Source organism: Haliotis rubra, unplaced genomic scaffold, assembly GCF_003918875.1.
Source record: "Haliotis rubra isolate DU_JTF1 unplaced genomic scaffold, ASM391887v1 Scf1156, whole genome shotgun sequence".
Taxonomy (NCBI): domain Eukaryota; kingdom Metazoa; phylum Mollusca; class Gastropoda; order Lepetellida; family Haliotidae; genus Haliotis; species Haliotis rubra.
Window position 1 is genome coordinate 126,649 of NW_025765066.1, and position 24,491 is coordinate 151,139.

The window sequence follows — 24,491 nt, forward strand, 5'->3', positions numbered from 1 at the left end:
GGAACTATGACTTAGGGATCGTTTTTTTCTGTTCCATTCTTTACTGTCTGTGTCTGTCGTAACCACAGAAATAAGGCAACCGTAATCCAGAGGGAATGTTTACACCTATAATTTACACATTTCTAACTTAGCTGAGAATATACACCACAATGCGTTCCTTGCCATTAACCATTAACATTAAGCACAGTTTGCTTGAATGTGTTGCCTTTTTACATAATAGACAACCTTTTTATGACTATCTTATGTGAACTTTTCTCAGAAATGTTTCTAACGTCTTGATTTTAGTGTATTTAACAACAAGCAAACCATATGGCAAAATATAGATTTTGTATCTCACGTTGTTTACCCTTTAATGTGATATTTGACTGATATTAGTGATTTACGACATTACTGTTATTGTGTATACATGTAGTTTACTGTGAATGGTTTGCTTTGATCTTGATTTCCCTTTCCGTCATACGTACACTTTACATCCATCACATCAGTTTAAAACTGCCCATAATTGTGAATGCAGTGTATACTTGTCAAAGTAGATGAAAGAGTTAGATAAGGCATGGTTAGAATACTTTTTCGGATTGTGTCACCAATTGTTTGCAATGTGCTGTAAATACACACTCAAACACAGATCGGTGTTGTAAATACAAATTCCAACAGCACACAGTTGCAGACCTTTCAAACAGGTCGATATGTCTAGCAGCCGCTGATGGTAAAACATGAATTAGAGATAAGGCAACAACTAAGTCATTTATTCTCTCAACTGTATTTGGGCCATTCCTATCTGAACTTTTCCTATCTGAAAACAAAGAATACACGAGTAAATGTGGTGCTAACGCAACTGATCAAAAACGCGAACTTACTGTCAATGGAATTTCTTTAATTCCACGAAATCATTAATCTGCCTTCGCTTCAATAGATACTCCTTATCCATAACAGACAGACATACAGACAGAAATTTTATTTATGTCTCACCTCATGTAAAAGTACAGATATATACACATAATATACATAAAATGAGCCACCCTTTAAGGGTTATGAGAGACAATTACATAGAAATGACACATATGATAAATGTAACAATATAACATTAGCCGTATAAAAGATGTTTTTGCTGTAAAATAAGCATATTCTTTAAGAAATAAACCATGTTTTCATTATCACATAAATCTAGGAAGTAGGGATAGCTGAAACACATATGGCCATATAAACTTTAACTTAAATCATCGTACAGCGGACATTCCAACACCACATGACGTTCATCATCAGTCTTACCATTGCATTGGAAACGCACCCTTTCATTTAGGTTCATGTTTGAATATCTTCCTGTTTTTTAACTTTAGGGGTGCAGGCCTAACCTTGGAAATACAAACGGTGAACAAATAAACATCAAAACTGAACTCATATACACTCAAAACAGAACAAAAATCACCAAAATAGGAAAATAACACTTCCTACCAGTAAACTGCAACAATATCCTCTAAGAAACCTAAAACAATACATCTGTAATGAACAAAAAGACTAATCGTTTGAAATGGAAACACAAACTCTGTAATGGAAGACTAATCGTTTATCAAAAGCTAGCAAAGAGCGCGCGAGAATGGTCGCCGAGCGTACAAAACGGCATTCAAAGCATCCCAACACAGCAGTCATAGCATCCCGAAACGGCATACAAATCGTCAAAGATGGCGGCGAGGGGAGACGAATAGGCTTTGGTACATAATGTTTTTCGTCACTATGAGTCTAATCTTGAAAATTTAATATCGGGATGTAGCGCATAAACCCCCTATTGTAGTAAGCTTCAAACCTATGTCCATACTTCTCAGTGTCAGGCTTGCAATTCTGCACAATGTGGTCCCTCGTTCGACCGAACAGGATTTGTTGTCAACATGCCGTGCTACTGTTTCTTTTCAGTTTTGTAAATAAAGTATTCATAGGATCACATTCAACATTAATATATTTTAGTGATTTAAAAAGTTCATAAAAACTTTGTTCATACTCCTTGAATTGCGTATCTGAGTGATCATTATTACTTTGACTTCCCAAAATGCTTTTTTTTAAATTTCTCAAACTTGTATTCACAGATTCCTAAGAGAGACGTGTCAGTCCTCTCGTCATCTGTGTCCTCAGACATATTCTTCTTTGTTTGTATGTTTGTATGCCACCGCTTCACACTGTACGTATGGTCATGTTCTCAGACGAAGATCTTCTAGTTTCATCTTACTTTTATGAAGTCATTAAGTGAATATATTTCTTTCAGCTATCTCTGTGATACCGAACCTTCCGAAAATTCCAACGTTTGAGTGTATGCCATGTAAAAAGAAGTTAAATAATCGGGTAACATTGCGATCTCATCAGAGAAGGAAACATAAACTTGCTTATAATATCAACTGTGAATTGTGTTTCAGGAAGATTTTATCATTCTGCAATTTTATCTTTTCCATGTACTTCAAACTATTCCATGCAGTCCCAAACATCATTTAACAAAAAAATAAAGCTTAACTTGAGGTACAAACATGCGTCCGTCTTTGTTCTTGTAAGTATCAAGAAGTCGCCTCCTACAGGTGGACTTGAAAAAGAAATCCCTGCCCTAATCAGTGGATTGAGTTTGCTCTCGTACTTTTTAAAAATGATCACTTAGATAATATTATGGAATTCACGGAGAATGAACAAAGTGTTTGTAAACTTTTTAAATCACTAAAATATATTAATGTTGAATGTGATCCTATAAATACTTTATTTACAAAACTGAAAAGAAACAGTAGCATGGCATGTTGACAACAAATCCTATTCGGTCGAACGAGGGACCACATTGTGCAGAATTGCAAGCCTGACACTGAGAAGTATGGACATAGGTTTGAAGCTTACTGCAATAGGGGGTTTATGCACTACATCCCGATATCAAATTTTCAAGATTAGACTCATAGTGACGAAAAACATTATGTACCAAAGCCTATTCGTCTCCCCCTCGCCGCCATCTTTGACGATTGTATGCCGTTTCGGGATGGTATGACTGCTGTGTTGGTATGCTTTGAATGCCGTTTTGTACGCTCGGTGACCGTTCTCGCGCGCTCTTGTTGCTGATACGCGAGTTTTGTTTCCATTTCAAACGATTAGTCTTCCATTACAGATGTATTGTTTCGGTTTTAGAGGATATTGTTGCAGTTTTGGAAGTTTATTTTCCTATATTGGTGATTTTTGTTCTGTTTTGGTGTATATCAGTTCAGTTTTGATGATTTGTTCACCGTTTGTATGGTAGGCCTGAGAATGTAATTCGAAGATGAGTAATTCAGTGAAGATAAGGTGTTACAATCATGCTCTTAGATTTGAATTTTTTAAAAAGATTTATTATACTTATTGTTTGGCCCTGCTATGACAGATTAACAAGAACGGCGTTTCTATGATACAAATATCATTTACTGTGACGAGAGTGTTGACATCAGCTAAGAGAGTGTCTTGTCTATATCCTCTGATTGTGTTTATAAGCATCATGTGGCACTCATATCTATTCTTATCTCCAGAATATATCAGAGTGGATTAAGTCAGTACGTGATGCTGTCATTGTTAGAATGCACAAACTGTCTTGCTTCTCTGCATGAAAAGTTTGTAGTTATTACCACTGACAAGCCATCAAATAACACCGCTATATATAAACATCATTACATACATTGTTTGATTAAAGAGCTTGGTATACGTGACACATCAGGTAATGCCACATTTTAGGCCAGTTTGTTAACCGAGGAAGAACTCTGCTAAACCATTCAACGATGCTATCAACGTTTGGCTTCACTTTGAAACCTGAAGACATGTTCATTCTTTTTTTGTACTGGATTCCAAAGCTACATAAAAATCCATACTGGGTCCAGTAAATGTACAACCAAATCCCTGTCCCAAACTATAATCCTTAAGGCTATCGAGGAAGGAATTTCTCGATATTTCTAGAAAGTATTAGAAACAAGCAGAATTAACACCATGTGGATTCTCTAAACCTCATAGAATCTGCTTTCATTTTTTACAATGTTTTCAATGTTATATACCACTGCCCCACATGACAAGCTTAAGGAAAAATTTCATTCCTATGTGGCATTTTTAAACAAACATGGTGAACACAGATATACACATATCTATCTTCAGAGTTTCAGGACAATTTGTCAAAACCCAAAGCAAATGTCATTTGAAGTTTACCGAGAAAACAACATGAGAAATGCTGGACTTGGTCCATGATAAAATCTTTGTAAAATTTGGGGGGTAAACATTGCGACAAGAAATAGGCATACCCATGGTCACCAGTTGTGATCCCCTCCTTGCAGATCTGTTTTCTTTATGCATGGATTAATCCGAATTTCTGCTTTGGTAGGCAAAATCAACACAAAGATAATTTGGCCAAGAAGTTTACCTTAAACTTTAGGTATATTGGTGCCTTGATATCTTTCATTCACCATCAAATAGAGAACACCCTTCCACTGAATATCGACCCGTGAAGGTCCGGGTTAGAATACTGGCCTTCAGTAACACATACTTGTCGTAAGAGGCGACTAACGGGATCGAGTGGTAAGGCTCGCTGACTTGGTTGACACATCTCATCGGTTCCTAATTGTGCAGATCGATGATCATGCTGTTGATCACTGGATTGTCTGGTCCAGACTCAATTATTTACAGACCGCCGCCATATAGCTGGAATATAGCTAAGTGCGGCCTAAAACTAAACTCACTCACCCATTCCACTGATTTACCCAGCTGAACTTGAAATCAAGCAGACAAGCAAGACCGCCTAAGCTGTTTCATATTTAGATCTATGCATAAAGATTCAAAGTGACAAAAACCTCACACCTGCATATGTTTATAAAGTTAATGTGATGTTTGTCACAACATATTACTTTTCAACACTAGGTAGTAGTAACTTTTAGCTTACGAACAAACGAGTCTACACCATAAAGTCTCTGTATGCAATAAACACTCTTGCTTGACAACGGTACAAGAATCTGTATCGAAACGTCGCACTCACCACATAAAGAAGTTGTTATCCATAAAACTTGTTCTATAATAAACAAGAAGTTGTTATCACTAAAATCGTATGCTTTATCATTAATAAGAGGCTTTATTGTGTGTTGTTAACTCCGACGAATGAGATCACGTGGTTGGTTAGAGGTTTTTGAACAGGCGAAAAGTATAGTTTGCAGAAAACGTACTATGATTTGTGTTCAGCTTCCAGGTTCAATCATATATTGTTGAAACAATCAGTTTCCTGGAAAGTGATATTTTCCATCTGAGAAACACATGTACTTCCCATCACACTCTATGTTATATTTGAGGAGAAAATCAATTGACAATGCCACACTTACCGTTTTCCTGTTGACTGTAAAGGAAAGATAAAAACAACCTGAATACCTGCATAAGAAATTATTACATGCCATTGCACCATGCTGACATTATAAAGATACGAAATGTTTACAATCATTTGTAATAAAATCACTTTTATACAAAATCATTTATTTCCCAGAACATTCTTGAGATCAAATTAGTTTATTGTCTACCAAAAACTAAATGTTATTACAAGTATATTTTGTTGCATCTTATTTTACAGACGTAGCTGACGAAATGTCTTGTCTCTTTTCCAAATCCTAGGGACTCCACCCTCCCTACACACAAGATTCTGTTTAAATGGAATACGTTTTTCCCACCAAAAAGCCTGCATAACAGCAAAATATATTTTTGCGTAGGGCTTACATGAACCGGCTAAACAAACATTCAGGAATATGTTACTAGACGCATTCTCACCGTTTATATATTGCAAATAGTGGCAGGAATAATACCAGCAAACCAACAAGGGCAACCAATGCTGCCCACAGTTTTGGTGAACTCTCAGTTGCCGTTCTTGTGTGCCCTTCCTCTGTTTCTGTGTACAGATAATTACAAGACTGATAACATAACCAATTGTCGCGGTTCTTCCTAAAACGATAAGTGTATGTGTTTGATATATATAAATATGTGTCACACACACACACACACACACACACACACATTGATGAGGCCCTTTAAACGGAACTGTACATCCCTGTTCGTTAATTCTAGTAACCAGGATACTGACAAGCCTTCCCTGCACGTCAATGTATATCGCCAAGGACCAGCATGTTGTGGGGATACAGATAAACATCTAACAACATGACTACTCAATTAACAAGAAGTGATTTGGGTTTGAAATAGTTCTTTTCAGGACATAACCGTGTCTTCACATTTTATTCCCAGTAATGAAACAAATACTATTAGATTCATGTCCATATGATATTGGAAAGAAGTTTAGGAAGGAAAAGGCAGATTTCTATTACGTCTGATACTCTGTATGGTAAACCATGCGGTTTGCTTGACAGAGGTGATATGTCACTTTTGAGAAGGGGGCACACATATTTCATATATTCATTTTATACCTTCACAAAACGCTCCTCTCTTGCCAGCTTTGCATCCAGATGTGCATGCTCCATCTTGGTGATTGCAGATGTTGTTTACACAGTTCTTGCTGCACTGTTTGTTGCACGTGTCATCATACCAGCCTGGAATACATCCTTCAAGACAGCGTCCACTGGTCTTGTCACAGTAAACAAGGCCGCCAGCAGGATATACGTTGCAGCGCTCAGGACAGTTTGTGTCACAATCGTCTCCGTATCTTCCCGGTGGACAGAGTGCGCCACATCCAACATTCAGTACTAGAACATGTTGTAAACAAATATGTAGCCAGGAAACGTCATAGACACGATCATTAAATTCCCTTATTTATCTCTCAAGAACTGATCTACTTATAATTACATTTGAAAAGTACGTGGTACGCGTGACTGTTTAACAGAGATATTTTGAACTCACTCAGTATAGTTGATATCAAGCTCAGTATCAGCATTTTGAAGTGATGCACTGCTCTTTCATCTTCCATCTGCAATGATATATTGTATGTGTGACATTTTTTTCGGGGTCACAATAGGTTGCGTTGACATTATCGATCCGTCTGTCATAGTTTGAAAGGCATTTACATGTTCACCTTAGTGACAATGTATATTGATGATGTCGCATTGTTTTATTATTTAGTATTTTTTTATTATAGGATATTTATATAGCGCACATATCCAGGCAACTAGTTCATGCTCAAGGCGCTGGTATTTTCCCTCGATCATTGGATGTCAATCTCAACGGTACATCGTATTATCAATCTCAACTCCCTGGGGAGTATACAACTCTTGCAGCCACTAGGCGCACCAAGTTATTGTGGCTTTCTCATCCTAACGAGGTACCCATTCACAGCTGGGTGGACTGGGACACATAGTCACAGTACTTTGTCCAAGTTCACTGCACGTTGCTGTACCCGCAACTAGGTGTTTGCACGTATTCATGTGGCCACCATCTGGTCATATACCAATGGATTCGTGGGTTCTTTTAAGTGCACAGGGTTGTGTACTGTACACTAGGGGTATTGTTGCGTCAATCAATGGGATTACACATGCGCCGAAATGGTTATACTCAATTCAAACTGCAGTGTCTCATGTAAGTTAAAAAATTTCCAAGTTTTCCTAGAATTGACAGTGGCCGAATGGATGATGTAAATCCAACTAGGATCCATGCAGGTAGCAAAGTTACAGTATGGCCTCATGGTCCCTAGTATAGTGATCAGCCTTCAGTTGTTGGTGATCTATAACCCGATTATACATTGTATTGTCTATAGTAATATATTTTTATGATAGCTTACTTGTTTTAAATTAAGAGCTGTGATATACTAACGTATTATCAGAAATAGGAAAAAAACTTATTTTCACATTTACATCTACAATTAAGGTAGTTAATATGTGAAAGTGCGAAATATCTGTTTTACTAAGTTCGGCCTAACTACAGTCTCAGTGGGAGGGAGATAGGAAACGTAAAAGAAGGACTTTACTGAGGAGAGATTAGTGAAAAAATTAGCAGAGCGGGGTTTTTTTAAAGCCCAGTGCGACTTATGTAGTACAGACCAGGGCTTTATGCAGATTAGTGTGCGATAACATTGCATTCAACCATGGATACGTGAAATGCTCGAATTTGATTGGTCAATCCATAAAATCAGATGGTATCAATTCGGATTGAAAATACGTCTGATTGCACGGCGCTTCACTGCACACGTTTACAACACTGCCGCACTATTTCAGCTTGACCACCAACATGACTCATATGAACACAACAGATGTGATGGAAATGCTGATGAAACATTTATTAAAACTCGAAAAATACAATTATACGATTTCTCCGCCACAATTATTAGGGAACCTCACTATCTTGATTATTACCTTCTATTATATAAATATTCAAACTCAATTACAATACACAACCCCAAACATAAACAAACAATACCTAACATATAAATCAGAAAACCTTGTAAAAATACATCCCTATCTATCCCTGTTTGTGCGGCAAAACGTTCATACACATTTATCTACCTGGTAAATGGTATATTTGTTTCCGTTTAGAATGAGAAATTCGCAAGATAATGGTCAGGCGAAACACGAAATTTAGGCCACTCATACTCCATCATGTGCCGTTGCATCGTTCAAAATGTCAAAAATTGAACCCTGAGAATTCCGCTCTCTGCCACCTTCCCAGCAAGGCTGTCACTGCTATGTTCGTACACTTTTAAAAGCTTGGCCACAAGCCAGTCCAAAATGATGAGAATAATGTTCCAAGGAATCCCAAGTTAGTCGCATGTACACAAAGCAGCACTGTCACTCTTTCGTTGCATGCAGGGGTGGAGGCACGTCATAAAAAGCAACAGTCTTTGATGAGTTACAGGTCATAGGTCGATCAGAAAAGGATGTATTCTTCGATTCTGCAGGGTTCAGTTTCGACAGTCAGTCAAGTATTTTCCACTGTCACTTCGAATTTCAACCTTTCGCAAAATGTAAACACTGGCTCGTCTGCCATTTCAAACTGTTGCGTAACTGTTTACTTCCAAGAAAATAAGTAGGTCAGACGATTCATTATAGTGTGACCAGAGGGGTACAGTAACACGGCACACAAAACAATAGGCTGGTTTTGGTCGTGTCGAGTTGTGATTATGAAAACCAAGCCCTTGGGTGAGTAGTATATACAAAAGGGGTACGAGATCAATTCCAACAAAAGACCCTGTAAAGCCTCATTTATGAAATAAAGCTTTTGTCAGGCCCTTATCTCTCTCCACTATTGTATATTCCTGGTTTGAACCCCCAGTTAACTTCCTGGTCACTAGGGGCGGTGGAGTAGCCTAGTGGTTAAAGAGCTGGCTCGTAATGCCGAAGACCCGGGTTCGAATCCCCAAATGGGTACAATGTGTGAAGCCTATTTCAGGTGTCCCCCGCCATGATGTTGCTGGAATATTGCTAAAAGCGGCGTAAAACCAAACTTCCTGATCACGTGATGCTATTGTCGCCCTATGTCGTGTTGACCCCGAGGAAACAGTTTAATGTGAATTGCCTATGAGCTGGTTATAGGAGACTATGTGGATTACTCAACAAGGTTAGTGTTAAATATTTTGCTTGAGGGATAACATTGTGCCGTATGGTATGATCAACAATTCCTCTCTGATGAAACCTCTCTCTGGCCCATCTTTCAAGTAGTACAAGTTCGGCTCGTCGGCTTTATGTCCACTTTATCTATGTTGTAAGTTTTGACTGACCATGTCGGGTTGGTGGCTCGTTTAGGAGTGTCCCCTTCATGTTCTCCCGGCTGGTAGAGGTACCTTACGAGGACCCGGTCGGGTATCTGTTTCTCCTTCCCACGCGATGGTACAGCCGGTTCGGTCGTCACTGATTTCAGTTTGATAGCATCAGCCGGTTTCTTGCAGGTGAGCCGAGTGATTTCGTTATTGATAGACAACACCACTTGAGGTAGCCGCGCTACCCATTCCATCGATCATTTTCCGGGGTTGGCCATCTCTCTCGCATACTGATGCCCGAATAAGCGTTCGGCCAAAGTCCTATTGAATCTCTCGACTATGGCTTGACTGCAATGAGCCCCGGCCGTGTCACGCCGGGCCTGGACGCCGTGTTTAGTTAGCAGTTGTGACACGGCACCCATGAACTCCCTTCCGTGATTGACTTGCAGTTCCATGGGCCATGTCAGCAGGCTGCGCTTGTTTATGCATTCGAATCCGCGGGCTACCTGGGCCAAGTCTTTTGTGGTTAAGGGTTTGGCTTCTTTGTAGCGGCTGGCCACGTCAACGACGGTAAGGGCGTACTTGTACCTCTTGTCGTGGGGTAGGAACAGGAGGTCGGCCTGGTGGGCGATATTGCTGTACGGCAATGCGGAACTTTCTTCTAGGCACGAAGCGTGGTGCCGGCAAATAGATCTGCCACCGGTCTTGTTTTTCAAGCCACGCTTTGGCCTCGTTCAGGGGTACTCAGCTTATGTATGGCGCTCACTCCTTTCCAGTACCCACGAGGGCTATAGTAAATACCCTCAACATTTCTCGCTTTCCATGACATCGTATACATACAGCTATGTCTTTGGTTCAGTTTTCTCATGCCCGTACGCGTACGTGTTGATTCCATCGGCGGCTTTCGTGTCCATCGGCGACAGGGATGTCTTGTTTATCATCAGTCTGTATATCCTGTGTCCTTCGTTTCTTAGCATGTTTATCTGATGCTTGAAGGTGCGGGCCTTGAACAGTGCCTCCTTGAACCTGGCGTGTTTGTTGTGTAGTTTCATCATGTACTTCTTGACACCCTTCGCCTTCCAGATCTCGCTATTGTCAGCTTTCAGGATAGAGTACATCTTGGGCCTCAAGTTTATGTACTCAGCGATCAGCGTGCCAGCACACTCGTCCTTCATCTTACCGAGGACCTTTTTGTTAACCGTGCTGTGCATGGCATGGTCTTTGGGGTAGTCACTGGTGTCGTATAAATGGATGTGTTCTGCCATGTTCTTGTACACATCTTCGGTTCGAATCTCCATCAGCAGGGAGTCCGTGTCCGTGTTCAACACTTTGCACCTGTCACCGTCCTGCTTCTTCAGCTCGTTGTAGTAGAAGTCGTACATCAGGTGCTTTGAGAGGTCGAGGATGCTCATCCCAACGTAGACGGGCCGGTTGAACTTGATGTGGCTCTTCCTCATGTGTAGGGCCACCAGATCGTTGGTGAATATCTTGCTCTGGTTGAATGCCGGGCTGGCTATCAGTCTCCTGAGCTTGTCTTCCTCTTTCACCCTGACCAGCTTCATGGTCACGCATTTTCGCAAATTCTCCATCGTCTTACCAAACACCGAGTTGTTCATGAGCTTGTAGAGGCTCTTCTCAAAGTCACTGGTGGCCAGCTTTCGCAGGTCCGTGTTCGTTCTGATGTAGGGCTCCATCCAGGGGCTTTGGTTGAACTTGAGCACCCTATGAATTTTAGTCACCTCATACCCAGCGACAGGCACAGCTGCAGGTTGCGATAGTGAACGATGTACTTGGTCTTGTTCATCAAGTTGGGTATGAGTTTTTCAACGTTGGCTAGCTTATTACCCCCCACCCTCTGTTGGTAGTCGGACATCCAGTCAGGGTTCACCATCAAAGGGGGTAGCCATTGTGTGACATGTGTAATGGTGCTGGGTACTCCAAGTCAACTTCGAGGATGTAACCTGCCCCCGATTCCAACGGTATGCTCATGACGTCTGTCTCAGGCACCCACTCGAACCCCCCGGTGGGTAGATACTGGCTCATAGTCCAACCGTACAGGTTGTTGGCGTCGAGATAGAGGAGATGATTAATGGGTTTGCTAGAGTCGTAGCCCTTCACATACTTATTGTTGGCTCTTGCGTACCGTTTGGTAGCCATGGAAATCCAACCTTGCAATCCTTTCTCGATGAACAGGTGCATGTTGTAATCAGTGAGGAGTTCCAGCTTAACTCCGGTTTTCTTCAGCAAGGCATCCCAAGAGAGACCAGGGCTGGTGTAGTACCAGGCAGGGTCGAGTTGATACAGCTTGAAACAAGTCTTTCTGAACGTCTCGATCACGTCAGCCAGCAAAAGTACGTCCGTTCTGAAGTACAGGTCATGTGTATCACTGAGGGACTTGCAGTCCAGCTTCTCTGACACGTTCTAGGCGTGACCGTAATCGCCCTCCGTGATGGCTGAGTCGGTCAAGTTGCTGTAAAATTCACTCATGGGGGGTAGTCGAGTCTCGGCGAACCTGGCCCAGCTGTTTATGTACTCGTAGGGGTAAACACCCTTCCTCATCAGCAGGGGCCGAGTCTCAGCGTCGGTGTATCGATAAGTGATGGGGAAGGTATCGTTGGCCTCGACCAAACTGTCGAGAGACGACAGCAGGAACTGAACTGAGTCTATGAACCTCAGGCCATTCAGGCTGAAGGAGATGTATCTCTCCATGTTGTTGGGGATGCACGTCAGGTTGCCATCTACCCTCGCGATGGGCTACATGATCGAGTGAGAGTCGTACCCTCTCAAGTTGTGAAAGACCATGGGGATGTTGATTGTCTTGGGGTTGATTCTGAGCTTGGTATTGCACATGCTGTAAGCGGCGCCTCTGTACTCCCCTGTGACGTGGCAGTGATCTCTCACTGAATCGCCATTCAGCGGGCCGTCGCACACATGGCAGTGAGTGCTGCAGCTGTGAGCTTGCCGGTCGGCTTTGGTCATACGCATGGGAACGACATGGCACAATTTTTTTGCTGATGGTTTTCTCTTCCCATTGCAAGCATTTTAGAAACTTTCAGCCGCTTCGCGACCCCTGTACACTACAGGAGGTTTCGTTTCCCCATCACATCGGACGACCATGTAACCGAACCCACAGGCCTCGTGCTCCTGTGTTTTGTGCGTGTTTTGGGTCGGCCTGATGTCAACGCTTTTGATCAAGGCTTCGAAGTCTGCGTAGATGATATAACGCACTGGCATCTGGTTCTTATGGTTGGTGAATTTTACAACATTGTTGCCTACGTTGGGCATGTTGATTCGTATGGCCGTCTGCCCCACGCCTAGGCAATCCTCCCGGTGGGATTCTAATAAATCAGCTCACGTGAAGCCGTGTAGATATCGTTCATAAAAGTGTTTTTTCTCTCTGTATTTTGATTGCTGAAGTGTTTTATCCATGCGTAGTGCTTCCCATCTCGCCGGATCATGAATATATTGATCACGTGGCGACCCTTTATTGGGCTGATCCTGTGCACGATCATTTTGTTGCCTTTGTGCCCAAAGACGTTGATGGCTATGGCATTCTGCGTCTCGATTTTAGTGATCTGAGATATGGGGGTGGGTTCGTCTATACCGTCCCAGTTGAGCCCGTCGTCTTGGGGATAGCTCGTAGGTCTGTTCGAATTAATGTCGGTCGAAAACAAGGCTGACCTGATCGCTAACCTCATGCAATCGTCCCCTCTGTTTTTGATGTTGACCATGGCTTGTTTTGCCTTGTAGTAGGCTGGCAAGTCTAGGTACAGTCTGCCTCTGAACGGTACGTAGTTAGCTATGTCTAGATAGAGTTTATCGATTTTATCCATGGCCCATCCGGAACCCCTGTGCGTGAAGTGTTCCAAATATTCCCGTATTTGCTGAAGTCTGGTATCGATGGACTCGTCTATTGTCTCGGCATGAGTCACGACTTCTCCTTTACCCCCGGAAGTAAGGCTGAACGTTTTCAACGTCACCGTCCATCTGCTGTTTATCAAGTAACATCTTTGCCGTTATTTGATACTTTAGACTTCCCAAATCGTTCAGTTCCTCCTTAACTTTGTCAGCGATCAGCGGCTTGATGTCGCCGATGTCTATGTTCATATCTACATGCATACTCCAGCCTCTCAGGTAGTTACCTACAGCTTCAGTGTGCACGAACCCTAGATCAACGACTCTGTGCTGATGCAATAGTTCGACGAACTCGGGCTTCCTCATACGGGAATAACCCGCCAGCCCTAGCTCTCGGACTTTTTGTTTGAGTTGTTTTACCGTGGGAAAAGGTTGTATGGAGGCGTGCAACAGTGCGACTAGCCCGGCTTTCCTCATACAAGAATAACCCCCAAGCCCCAGCTCTCTGGGGCTTGGGGGTTTGAGTTGTTTCACCGTGGGAGGGGGATTGTATGTCTAGTAAGCTAAACAGCTGGGGTTTCCTCAATCAAGAGTACCCCACTATGCCTCGTTCTCTCGCAATATGCTTGAGCTCTCGGACAGTAGTCATTGTTATACCAAGGTGTATACAATCTCTAATTTGGTCACCAGCAAGGGAGGTAACTCCTCCAACCATCAAAAAATAAAGGAGGCGTCATAAATCCTTAGTGGAACTTTGCTGTGAGCAGGTGGAGGGCTGGTGCCAGTAGGTCTACTTCAGCGTCGTAATCGGCTATACTAAGGTAGATTGTTTTGATTCTGCATTCAACCCGCTCTGATAGACCTTGGGGGAAGCTTTCCAGGTAGTCTTGTATACCTCGTGATGAGGTGTTGAGGTACTTATCTAGCTCAGGTAGAATCCCGGTTTCTCCCCAACCTGTGATGGGGAAAGTATACCTAACGCCCCCCTTAGCCCATGCCAATCTCAGTGTGAACCGAAATTAGAAACGCCCCAGATCATTCAGTTCCTCTTCGAGTATACCGGTGATCAGAGCATTGATGGCAGTGATTGGTATGCTCTTGGCATTCATCCGCCAGCTTTTCAGGTAACCTTTCGGGGGTATGGACACGAACGTACGCAGGCATTATTATACCTAGGTGTACACAGTCTCTAATTGGGTCACTGGATAGGGAAGGGAGGTAACTCCTCCAACCATCAAAAAATAATGAGAGCTACACCTCCATCCTGAGGAGGTGCCTACGTTCGTTTATGTAGTCCTTTTTCCTCTTGTAGATAAACTGATGTCAGATGACGCTTGGCCCGGGGGCCTTACATAAACAGTAATGGCATTTAACCACGATACCGCACATGGAGCACTTGTAGTTTGCGAAACACCTCCTGTGGAAACAACAGTACCCCTTGGTCCTACATTTCCTACCGCAGGTCTCGATTTTCCCCATAAGCACGTACTGACATCGATACGGGGCGGGTCTCATTGTATGCTCATATGTGTACCTAGTTTAATTGCTTTGCAATCAATGCAGTCGCTGCTAGGCCTATCACGATGAAGGCCAATTCTCGATCCTTTTGTCCAGGGCTGGGTGCGTATTACTGGGAGAGTGTGGGTTCCTCGAGTGGGGTGAGCTGGTTTCCAGTTAGCAGGTAGTATTCTTTCGCGGCGCCGTCGACGTCCTTGAAAGTTCGAACGGCATGGTTTTCACGCTCGAGTTGTTCATTAATGTAATCGAGTCTCTGCATACGGTTGTTCGTGTACTTAGTTTGCGCGGCTTGTAATCGCTCCACATCTATATCGTGCCCTTTTCATTCCGCATCCGCCCCCCGTAGGTTCGAGAACAGGTAATTGCTCCCGGAAAATGCCAGGCGTTGATTACAGCCACGCTGGCCATCATAGCGATCATAGCCATCCTATATATGTCTATATTTACTTCAAAATATTCCCCGGTATGATCTCTTGCTTCACGAGGATATCCTTGGTGGCCATCGCCATGCCCAAATTCATGATGAGCATGCCCATATCCTGCAGGTCGAAGTCGAGCTTGATATTCGGTTGTTTGAGCACCATCTTGGTCAACCGAGCATACCCTACGGCTAGGCTGGCGACCACGGTGGCGTGGTATGCTTCGTTAACAAACGTTTTCCCCTCAGACATGATGTATTTGATATAGAAACATAGATTTAATTACAACATAATATGGGGGTTTACCTCTACCTTCTGTGGGGCTTGGGCTGGGGGTTGGGTTGGTGCTTGTGGCCTATTATAAAGCATGAAAACCGTGGCAACTGCAGCAGTTGCGTCTACAATTCATATATAGTTACTCTTATGTTGCTTGGCTAGACTGCCTTTTCTACTGGCGGCGACCCTTTTAGGGTTCTTCTGCTTGGTGACTTGTACTGGGGCCTCCTGTGTCGGGGTTTCCTCTACCGGAGCAGCATCCATCTTTTATACTATTATTATTATTATTCCCCCCTTTAAATTGGCAATGCTTCGCTGTGATGATTGCCGCTGTCACTGGGGCTCAGAACATACCGTATTTATGGTACAACAGGCAGCTGACGGCGCTCAAAGCAAGTTGGATAAAGGGGTCCTTCTCGAGGTCCTCCCACAGGTAAAGCCATCGTTCTGGGGGCATGGGGAGGACATACCACGCTATGACAGTGTAGACCTGCGTCATGGTCAAACCTATAGTCTTCATCACCCGGCCCTGAACCAGGCCTCATATCTTGCTAAGCATTTGCTTAGCATTGCTTAGCACTTCATAAGCCACATAAATGAAGCTTTACAGAGTCTTTTGTTGGAATTGATCTCGTACCACTGTTGTATATACTACTTGGGTGTTACATTATTGCATTGAATAAACAGTAGTTTGTTTTCTTTGGACAGAGTAGTTTTTATGTTGCAATGTTAACAAAAATACAAACGGCATCTACCACTCCCTTCACAGACGAGTTCAATTAGCCTCTCGTCCCATGCCAGATTACACCGTGTCGTCCTCTCCAGGACGAGAAAGTTTCGATGTTAAATCGCCCGTTTTGAAATTGACTTAGCTTCATTATAAAGGATAGCAGACGTATAAAAACAATAACTTTCAATAATACTGAAACTATAAGGATGTAGCTACCATGGAGTCTCACTATCACTATAGAAAGAAACAGGTAGGAAGGGTAGTCTCAAAAGCAAAACCAGGGCGGGTGTTGCAGACGGTGGTTGGGGTCGGGCTTGGGGATAGAGATATCAGCTAAGATAAGATAATCAATAGCGACATATGCAACACACATGAAAAAACATAAAATATATTTGAGATGAACCCTTGTGCTTGTAGGCAGCACGTGCATTCCATGCCATGTGAGTAGACGGTCCATCGTCATACCTGGTTGAGCGACCTTAATTGCCATCTATAGTCTGTTCTATTGTTTTCAGTAGCTGTTCATATTTTTCTAAGTTTTGACTGATTTTACAAGTAAACATGCTTTTCTGGATATCCTATTACGCATCCCCCTGAACGCCCAGTTAGGCCAAAGTGGATTATTTCGACATATGCTATTTGCAATTGTGTAAAGTTTAGGGATACAGAGTAACAGCCTAAAAACGGGGGGTTTTTTTATTTCTGACAGTACTGTAGTAATTTTACTGTCCTTCGATGACAGGTTTTTAGTTTCTGAATTTATTTTTTTATTGATATGAATTACATTGTTCTCATTACAATATGGCTGAGATAATGCCGACGTGACGTTAAATCTTAACTCACTCTCTGAAATATTTCCTAAACCCAAAATAGCAATTGCAAAGGCTGGTAGTTTAGGGAAAGAGTTTTCTAAGTAATATTCTGAAAAACAGATATTTAGTGTTCCATGTCTCATGGAAGAACCACTGGTCAGACGCCTTTAAAAACACCATCAAGGAGGGTCCCTTGCCTTGAAGGCAGTGTGTCAAGGAAAATCTCAAAGCTCTTGACTCAAGGACTACCATAATTTAAAATATATTCCAGAAATTCAGCTTCACTACCAACAATATCCAAACTTGCCAATGACTTCAAAATTCCCGGTTTTCTTCACTATTTATCGCTTGGCCGCCATCTTGGAATTGAAGTTATTTTGTTCATATTGCCATAGCAGGTTATACTGAAAACACGTTTTAAAACCTGCTTGTTGTAAGTGTATATAGCTGGGGTCCTACTGATTCCAGAACACTAACTGCTTTGATTATAGAGATACAGCATATAAAGGTGTGAGTGAGTTTAAATTTAATGTCACTTCGGCAATATTTCAGCCATGTAGTGACGAAAAATGTTGTACATAAACATTAGCACAAGTAGTTAAATAACCAGTCATCGATGGACTGTAAGTGAAGTGAGTGAATTGGGTTTGACGTCGTGCTTGAGAATATTTCGCTCATATGACGACGAGCATGCGTGTGAATGTGTATTTGTGGCTGCTTGCACTAGCCCGGACTGAAGCTGGTTTCATAGTGCTAGTCCACTGAGATATCATGCTGCAGTAAAGCATTAATACCCCACTCAGACACATTATACTGACTCCGAGCCGACGAGTCCATTAATGCCGGGACGCCATGCAGGGGCCAACAAGTACCATATTTTAACGTCTTTCGGTATGAAGTGGTCGGGGATCGAACCCCGCGACCTTTCCGCTCTCCGGGCGAACGCTCTAACCACTACACCACAGAGGCGGTCCGACGAACTGTAAAATAACTAGAGTATCACAAAAAGACTGAAAACTAGCTAGCAGGTACCTTTAAAAGCAGGAAACTATTTGAGACAATACAATGTGAAAATGGGCTATTGACCTCCAACAACTGAAGGTAGATTTCCATACCAGGGACCATGGGTACTTACAATGCCTTTGCTACCTGCATGGACCCTAGGTGAATGTACACCATCCCTTCAGCTGTTGGCGATTGTAAGCATATTTAGCCACAATTAAAATGACAATAATGCTAGGATTAAAAAGGTGGAAGATTAAATTTTACTTCCAATGTTTTGGGTCTTACGTATCCTCTCAGGAGGATAATAATTTTATGGCACTATGTGTCTATACAAACCATATCCATGAAAATTTATCAATTAGTTCAATTTCTCTTAAAAAATCAAGTATTAAATAGTAATTTATACTACTAAAAAGAGCATGTTAAGGAGGGAACTATTTTCTTACAGACTTTTCAAAGATACATTAGCCGGCCACTACAGATTTCGCGTGTCAAAAACGTGTTCTTGGTTGTGTATTGAGATCTATTCACGATTTCTTGCCCTCAAACACACTTCATTGACATGATTTCGATATAACTTTTGATGTACATGCAGATGATTATTTCCAGTGTATAGTCCAACTGCAACACGGTAACTAGTAATAACGTTTTCCTTTTCTCACCATTATTTCTGGAAGCCAATGTATCATATTGCTTACTATAGTCCTTATCACTAAATATTCTGTTTAAAGCATACCCAAAGATGGCGATATCCATCTTCGCAGAAATCTGAACAGTTTTAGTTTTTGTTATGTGGCGCGCATAGAAAACATAACGCTCTGTTCCTGAGAATTTAGCCAACGGATTCATGTCCTTTATGAGTATTTTCAAGTAGTATTCTCAGATCCAAGAATATGAACTGTGAAATAAATTGGATCCAATTCAGAAAACATAAATCGTGTTCTCAAATCCCTACATTGGTCACAAAGTTGATGCTCATAGTCAGCTCATTCTCATCGCGATATGGCTGCTCTATTGCCGACGTGATGTAAAACTTTAACTCACTCACTCACTCATTAAAAGAGTTCCAGTTTCCGACTTATGGATGAGGGCACAATGATACCCCTTTCGTCTCATGCGGTTCGCTTTTATCAATTAAAGTAACTCCCCATTTCAAGTTTAACAAGGTCTTATCATGACTTCAGATTATTGATAATCGAACTGTTTCACCACTCATACAAATGCGCCTACACACGTCCGTACAGAAGAAGATAAGTCTTTGGATTAAGTGGTGGTTGGTTAACTGAGGTTTCCATGTCAAAATGCAACTCTCCCCGATACACATTGTGTCATGTTATCTTAATGGATTCAAACGTCCTGGATATGTGTTGTCATGTTGGGATCAAAATTGTTTCCTTTTCATCAATAATGTATTTCATGTACATATGGAGTGACAACAGTTTTAATTTCAAGGCAATTTCACTGTTTGTGAAAAACCTTAAGTTCATAGGATTCATTTGAGGTTGGGTTAGCTGGCTGGCTGGTTGCTTGACTGACTGGTTTCTAGGTAGGTTGGTTGGTTGGTTGGCTGGCTGGCTGGTTGTTTGACGCCACTTTCAGTAGTAATTCAGCTATATCATGGCAGTCTGTAAATAATCCGGTGGTCAACAGCATAAGCATCGATCTACGCTATTGGCAATTAAGATGTGTCAACAAGGACAGTGAGCCTGACCACCTGATCCTGTTAACCACGACAAGCATGAGCTACTAATAACCAATGGGTGATGTATTCAAGGACTGTGTTACGGTTTTTTTTTTTGGTGCATTTATTGAAGAATAACATTCACAATTTGTGTAACATCACGTGCCTTTGAAATGTACGGTCACCCAGAAAAAAAGAAAAACCTTTGGAACTTCACGAGTTTGTCTTAGACAATGATATTGATATTTTTATCATGATGGAGACATGGCTTACAGATGATGATGCAGTTGCTGTTCTCTACTGTCACTGTCCACAGGCAAAGGAGACAGGGTTGCTGAATAGCAGTAATTCATAACGATAACATAAATTTTAAGCCCTAGAGACAATGTGAGGCTGTCTTGAACATCTTGATCTGAGGATCACTGAAAACGGAGCATCTGTCAAATGCCTAACAGTTCTCCGTCCTCTTACTTCAAAGAAAATGACCTGCAGCAAATAGTCAGTGATCTCTCAAGCTAATGGATTTTTCAGGATGTTCAAATGAGGACCTTCTAATAGTTGATGATTTCAACATCTATGTTGATAGAACTAAGAATATTCTTGTGCTGAAATTTCTAGACGTGTTGTACACTTTAGCTCCACAACAGCATGTATTTCAAGCAACTCACAAATGTGGCCACACGACCTTGTTATCACTAAAACCGCAACATCCTTCAACAAAGACAAAGTCTCCAACTACTTATAATAACAAACCTGGACTTCTCATGTACAGAATTCTGACGACAGTTCTTTACTGAGTAGAGCACACATCAAGGCTAAACTGTATAATAGTACCTCAACAGACCTACTTGACAAGCACGCCCCACTCAAAACAAAGATGTTGTAGAGGGGGTTATATAGATTAAAATGGAAGGCCATTTTGTTTTGTGGTTTTTTTTTTGTGATACACATGGCCTGTTATTCAAACACCTGTGTGACCTAAGTATGTAGGTATGTGTGACCTCATTACGCAGGCCACTGACGTGCATTACACTGGTGAAGAATGGTCTAGAAGCAATGAGCTCATTACACAATGTGTGACATCACACCACATTAGTTCTGGTAAAATCTTTCATTCTGCAGCATTTGGAGAAGCAACAAAACACAATAGAATGTGTATTATGCAGTAGTCTATAAATTAGGTGCGACAACAAACATCTGTAGACATTTCTATCATAAATATATGATTCCTATTTACAAAGAATTTTTCTATAGACGGTTGAAGGGGTATTGGGTTTGAGCACTTAGACCACGAGACGTGTACCTGTCAATACAAGGAACATGTTGGGTGACTTCAGTGAAATTGTACAGATGCTTGGACATTGAATGGCCTTTTATTGTTTTCACAGATTGAATGGTGTAGTGTTTCTTAAGAGTGTTTTATTTTTTTTTAAATTCTCGAAAACTTACTGTCAAACACTGCATACGTCATCACTCGCATTAGAGATAAGGGGACGACATTACGACTTTGTCTTGATATAGTATGACATACGGCATCACCTCAGTATAAAAACTAGGTGGTTTGTGAGATAAAGTGCTAGTCGATAAAACTATGTGCCAGTTTGACAAGAGGGATAATGAGGGATTCTTTCAACACTTGTTTTTTCATGTAAATGTCTTTGCTTTAAAGAACCAATAAACTTTGTTTTTTGTTACTCTTTTAACCATTGCATATGAAAGATTTGTGGTTAGTCTTATGCGGAACACCAAATTTATTCTTTAAAAACTTTTGGTTAATTAATACCGAGCGATTAAAAGTGGCCAAAAAGTCGCCTGCTTCCCTCTCGCCCGCCAACGAAACCACAGACAGGTTACGTAACTCTGTCGCCAGAGCACTGCAGTGACGTCATATGAGGAACGTTTTTCAGTTAGTTGTATAGAAAGTGTGTAGCAAGCTCATCATTTTGATGATTTCTCGACATCAACGACGAAATGCCGAATTGTTGCTTTGTCGTCAATTGCGCCTAGGGGTCGGGCGATGGTGTCACCATGCACAGATTTCCACAGGACCCCACAGTTCGTGCTAAATGGGTTATGTTTGTGAGTGTTTGGCGTTGTGGAAGCTTGAAACGATATCATACTTGTGTTCAGATCGCTTCACGGAAGTTAAAGAATCAAAACTACTTACTAGTTGTAGTAAAATATGTATATGATTGATGACCATAAAGATTTTCTATGACACAACTTATAACATAACCATTTCTTCCTCAGAAGTGAGGTTGTGGTCGAAGTGACAATTATATTGTAAGTAGTATTATATTGACACCCACCTCGCTGCCAGGAGAGAAATTGTTATGTTATACGTTATGTCATGCAAAATCCTATTGGTCATCAATAAAATACATATTTTACTACCAGTAGAAAGTAGTTTTGATTTTGTAACTCGGTGAAAACAAACCTAAATACCATTTATCCTCAGACTGGCGGATGTTCCCGACAGGGCGCCGCCATTTTTAAAAATAGAAAAATCTGTTAGAATTAATGAGATTATAGTTTGTTTTCATCAAGTTAGAAAATCAAGATTACTTTCTACTCGTAGTTAAATATGTATTGGAATCATAACCAAACGGATTTTGCATGACACAACTTATAACATAACGATTTCTTCCACGGAAGCGAGGTGGGGGTCGAAGTCAAATTCCTTGTACATTCCCATGGTGAATGTCCATCACCAGTATGTAGATACTAGTCAATGTACATCTTTATATTTGGTCTTATAATCCTAATTAGTTTATTATCATACTTGTATGCATTTTGAAACTAAATAAAAAGCAGACGATCTGCTGATACTTATAGTGAATTTATAACAGAACTGTAATATCTAGACATTTTATAGTTTGCCAATGTGAATCATAATTCGCACACACACCCTAGTGTATGTTGTCTGTCTCATTTCACTTCATGGCAAAAACAATGATTCTGTTGAACGCTACGACAAATGAATAAAAACAAAATGCAAATATTAAAATTGAAACAGATTAAAGTTATAGGAACAATATCAGGCCATTACCTTGTTCGAGGAATGTATCCATCAATATCCACAAAACTGTTCCAAATGATGTGTCTTTTAACAGTTTAATATACGAAAAAGGGATAAATCTTTTCAGGTATTGGTGTATAGTCTCATTGGTCACCCAAGATAGCACACCTGGCAACTAATTGCATAATGTCCGCCTTTCTTTAAAAACAGTAATTTAGTTAGCCAATTATGGGCAATCAATCAATGTATTGCCGGTTAATCCTTTGAAAGAAGGACGTTGTTTTTACACAGACACCGACACGACAGAATGTATTCAGTATAGATGAGTAAATCTACATACATAAACACTACCTTTTGACAATTCCACTGTGTAAGATAAAAGTAATTAATCAATCAGCGTGTTATCGGTTAATCCTTTGATCGATGTTTGAAATGTTCAATATTTACTCCAGACACAAGAAATGCCAAATGGGAACCTTTGTCGGGTAATCTAAGTGTGTTACCACTAATTATACCTGTTATAAATTCATTAACTGACCATCAAGTGAATGATGACAAGTAACATATGTAGGTTTATACCACCTAACACGGGTTACAACAAGGGAGCATTAATTGCTGTATTGCATGTGAAAACCTATGGGCCGACACTGTTTTGAGAATACAAACATATTTTTACATGAAATGATAAAATATCGAGGTAAAAAACACAGAAATGGGATCAATTTGGATCAGTCATTATACAAATAGGGCCTAACGACACCAATCGATTTTGACAGAATCGTCTATTAAAACAAGTTGTAACTCGGAAACTAGGCAAAGCAGGAGACAAAATTAAATGACAGTAGACTTTGAGAACATATAGCTTTAATTTTCCACAACAATTGTCACGATTTCAGGTTTATAAAAGCCTGTAAACAAGATAATTTAACCCCTAAAATGTAGATGAATTCTGCATCGGCCCTCGTATCTATTCCTCATATGACGTCACAGAGGCGCCCCGCTCTGATAGGTTGAAATTTCGTTCGCGGATTAGAATTGTGCATTGTTGTCAAAAAGGTCGATTTAAGTCAATTAAAGGTCGAAATGAGTAGTTTTAATGACGGGGTTTCATTTATAACGATGCGAGTTAGTGATTTATGTATTTGTACCCCCTAGGGTTTAGGTGACCTTTAACATGTGTTATATTTGAGATTACACTTTCTTAGTAAAGTACAAATTCTAGTACTTTTTGAGTTGAACCCCATCCGGGATTCGAACTCACACCCTCACTATTCGCCAGCACACAAAGTGAGATGCCTAACCCGCTCAGCTACCGTGACTTCCACAAAAATGGGAGTCGGACAACAGGTAGTCTAGACTGCGGGCTTTGTGTACCCCTCTGAAAAGTGTTAATTGCCACGGCTAAGTGGTCAATTGTAACATATGTTATATTTGGGATTACACTTTCTTAGTAAAGTACAAGTCGAGGTGGCTCAGCAGGTTAGGCAGCTGACTTTGTGTGCTGGCGATAAGGTGCCTGAAACTGATGAGAAAGGTATTCAT

The 24,491-nt window shown here is 41.1% G+C and overlaps 1 protein-coding gene and 1 long non-coding RNA gene across 3 annotated transcripts in view; one reads left to right on the forward strand and one right to left on the reverse strand.

The window, feature by feature from the left end:
* LOC124255582 (ankyrin repeat domain-containing protein 50-like) overlaps positions 1-24,491 on the reverse strand; it is a 156,541-nt gene that overhangs the window by 34,219 nt on the left and 97,831 nt on the right. The gene's annotated exons all lie outside the window — the stretch shown is intronic.
* LOC124255627 overlaps positions 6,421-24,491 on the forward strand; it is a 115,927-nt gene continuing 97,856 nt past the window's right edge. The window contains exon 1 of the long non-coding RNA XR_006892712.1: positions 6,421-6,692. This is a non-coding gene — a long non-coding RNA (uncharacterized LOC124255627). The remainder of the gene's footprint in view (positions 6,693-24,491) is intronic.